We start from the raw sequence: 3,706 nt of genomic DNA on the forward strand, positions 1-3,706 counted from the left end.
TGATCCACCGCTTAGAGTCGTGAATCTTTCCGTCAATTCCTGTTTCAATTAAAGACCACATTCTCGAACTGGAGGAAATGGAGAGACGTGCAGCCTCTCCTGTTTGCCACAAGGAACCCCGCTCGGGGCTCCTTAATATTTCCTCACCACCCGCCGACGGTGGATTTTCAGTTTCGAGACTTTATCACATGAAGCAGGCGGGCCCCTTCTAAAGACTAAGGGGCCTCATTAAACCTAGCAGCCGAGTTTGGCCCCGCGAGGAAACAGAGCCCGCGTGCTCGCGTAACCCTTACGTTTCCTACCCTGACGGGGCAGAGGACCAAACACGGTTACACCTCGCGTCAGCACAAGCGCCGTGGCTCGGACACCCGCTACGGGGTTCACCTGACGCGAGCATATAGGTACCTGAACGTTCTAGCTCTCATCCCACTGGATGCGGGAGAGCCACCGCGGCGAGACCAAACACACGTATTAACCATGTGCTACGCGGACCCCTTTCGCGGACGGTCCGGCGGTCTCCGGGTATTGTTCAGAGAGAGTCTTTGTTTGGAGTGGGGAATCCCTGCCGGCAAGACGGGCCGAGCTGGGCACTCTCTACATCCCCGATAATGATCCTTCCGCAGGTTCACCTACGGAAACCTTGTTACGACTTTTACTTCCTCTAAATGATCAAGTTTGGTCATCTTTCCGGCACACAGGCGCGACCCGAAAGCCGCTCCAGCAGCCAGTCCGAAGACCTCACTAAATCATTCAATCGGTAGTAGCGACGGGCGGTGTGTACAAAGGGCAGGGACGTAATCAACACGAGCTGATGACTCGTGCTTACTGGGAATTCCTCGTTCAAGGGGAATAATTACAAGCCCCTATCCCTATCACGAAGGAGGTTCAACGGGTTACCCAGTCCTACCGGACAGGGGCAATCACACGCTGATTCCTTCAGTGTAGCGCGCGTGCGGCCCCGGACATCTAAGGGCATCACAGACCTGTTATTGCTCTGTCTCGTGCGGCTAAACGCCGCTTGTCCCTCTAAGAAGATCGACCGACACGTGTGATCAGTCGTCTATTTAATAGGCTAGAGTCTCGTTCGTTATCGGAATTAACCAGACAAATCGCTCCACCAACTAAGAACGGCCATGCACCACCACCCACTGAATCAAGAAAGAGCTCTTAATCTGTCAATCCTTCCAGTGTCCGGGCCGGGTGAGTTTCCCGTGTTGAGTCAAATTAAGCCGCAGGCTCCACTCCTGGTGGTGCCCTTCCGTCAATTCCTTTAAGTTTCAGCTTTGCAACCATACTTCCCCCGGAACCCAAACACTTTGGTTTCCCGGAAGCTGCCCGCCGAGTCGTTTGAGGAACTCAGGCGGATCGCTGGTTGGCATCGTTTATGGTTAGAACTAGGGCGGTATCTGATCGCCTTCGAACCTCTAACTTTCGTTCTTGATTAATGAAAACATTCTTGGCAAATGCTTTCGCAGTAGTTCGTCTTGCGACGGTCCAAGAATTTCACCTCTAGCGTCGCAATACGAATGCCCCGTCTGTCCCTCTTAATCATTACCTCGTGTTCCGAAAACCAACAAAATAGAACCGAGGTCCTATTCCATTATTCCATGCACCATTATTCAGGCGTTTCGCCTGCTTTGAGCACTCTAATTTTTCAAAGTAAACTTGCCGGCCACCCAAGACACTCAATCAAGGGCACCGAGGGAAAACCGGCAGGATGTTTAGGCCAGGAAGTAACCGCCAAAGCGGACCCCCTGTCTAGAACTGAGATCCAACTACGAGCTTTTTAACCGCAACAACTTTAATATACGCTATTGGAGCTGGAATTACCGCGGCTGCTGGCACCAGACTTGCCCTCCAATAGATCCTCGTTAAAGGATTTAGAGTGTACTCATTCCAATTACGGGGCCTCGATAGAGTCCCGTATCGTTATTTTCGTCACTACCTCCCCGTTCTGGGAGTGGGTAATTTGCGCGCCTGCTGCCTTCCTTGGATGTGGTAGCCGTTTCTCAGGCTCCCTCTCCGGAATCGAACCCTGATTCCCCGTTACCCGTTACGACCATGGTAGGCGCATAACCTACCATCGACAGTTGATAAGGCAGACACTTGAAAGATGCGTCGCCGGTGCTAGACCGTGCGATCAGCCAAAAGTTATCCAGAGTCACCATCATTTGCGGACCGAGGTCCGATTGGTCTTGGTCTAATAAATGCGCTCGTCCCGTGAGGTCGGAGCTTTGTTGCATGTATTAGCTCTAGAATTACCACAGTTATCCAAGTAGGAAAGTACGATCTAAGGAACAACGGCTGGATAATGAGCCATTCGCGGTTTCACCTTATTTCGGCATGTACTTAGACATGCATGGCTTAATCTTTGAGACAAGCATATGACTACTGGCAGGATCAACCAGGTATCTTTTCTCGTTCGGTGCAAGCCACCCGCTCCAACGGCGAGTAGAAACACCACTCTCGAATCGGCAGACGCGTGGCTAGATACACGCCTGCCGTTCTCTGTCTACTTCGTGTCACCAATCACGAGACAGACCTCTTACACACTCTAGAGTACGAGTTCTCCAAAACAACAGTTCCGATAAAACGAAACAAACTAGGGCGTATCAGGAAGAACCGACCTTCGGAGGACAGCTCAACCCACACTAAGCTATATCGAAAATGATGCATATTCCGATGTCTCGGCATGGTTACCCGAAACTCGTCGCATCAGCAGTGGGAACAGAACGTCTTTCGTAACAAAGACAATCGTTAATCGCTCGGATTAACTCGTACGCGTGCGGTCGAACGCACGTACTGCTTTATCCCCGCTCGGACCGAGAGGGAAAGGGAAACAGTCACCGTTATTGACGTGCCCCGTGAAAGGGAAGGGCCGCTCGGACCCTTGGTTTGACAAGCTGAAATTCAACGGCTCGTGCAGAGCACGCTGCGGGTCCAGCATCCCTTGTGTCTCTGACTGAGACCGGCTAATCGCTCGGATTAACTCGTAGGCGTGCGGTCGAACGCACGTACTGCTTTTATCCCCGCTCGGACCGAGAGGGAAAGGGAAACATTCACCGTAAATAACATTCCCCGTGAAAGGGAAGGGCCGCTCGGACCCTTGGTTTGACAAGCTGAAATTCAACGACTCGTGCAGAGCACGCTGCGGGTCCAGCATCCCGTGTGTCTCTGACTGAGACCGGCTAATCGCTCGGATTAACTCGTAGGCGTGCGGTCGAACGCACGTACTGCTTTTATCCCCGCTCGGACCGAGAGGGATAGGGAAACAGTCACCGTTGTTCACGTGCCCCGTGAAAGGGAAGAGCCGCTCGGACCCTTGGTTTGACATGCTGAAATTCAACGGCTCGTGCAGAGCACGCTGCGGGTCCAGCATCCCGTGTGTCTCTGACTGAGACCGGCTAATCGCTCGGATTAACTCGTAGGGGTGCAGTCGAACGCACGTACTGCTTTTATCCCCACACGGACAGAGAGGGAAAGGGAAACAGTCACCGTTGTTCACGTGCCCCGTGAAAGGGAAGAGCCGCTCGGACCCTTGGTTTGACATGCTGAAATTCAACGGCTCGTGCAGAGCACGCTGCGGGTCCAGCATCCCGTGTGTCTCTTAATGAGACTGGCTAATCGCTCGGATTAACTCGTAGCCGTGCGGTCGAACGCACGTACTGCTTTTATCCCCGCTCGGACCGAGAGGGAAAGGGAAACA

At 52.8% G+C, this 3,706-nt stretch overlaps 2 non-coding genes across 2 annotated transcripts in view; both read right to left on the bottom strand.

The window, feature by feature from the left end:
• LOC143243442 (5.8S ribosomal RNA) overlaps positions 1-19 on the bottom strand; it is a 154-nt gene extending 135 nt beyond the window's left edge. Inside the window, exon 1 of the ribosomal RNA XR_013024570.1 lies at positions 1-19. This exon is cut by the window's left edge and continues 135 nt beyond it. This is a non-coding gene — a ribosomal RNA (5.8S ribosomal RNA).
• Positions 20-606: 587 nt separating this feature from the next.
• On the bottom strand, positions 607-2,411 carry LOC143243502 (small subunit ribosomal RNA). The gene has a single exon (XR_013024626.1). It is a non-coding gene; the product is annotated as a small subunit ribosomal RNA (ribosomal RNA).
• Between the last annotated feature and the right edge of the window lie 1,295 nt (positions 2,412-3,706).

Source organism: Tachypleus tridentatus, unplaced genomic scaffold (genome assembly GCF_004210375.1).
Source record: "Tachypleus tridentatus isolate NWPU-2018 unplaced genomic scaffold, ASM421037v1 Hic_cluster_2, whole genome shotgun sequence".
In the NCBI taxonomy this organism is placed as follows: domain Eukaryota; kingdom Metazoa; phylum Arthropoda; class Merostomata; order Xiphosura; family Limulidae; genus Tachypleus; species Tachypleus tridentatus.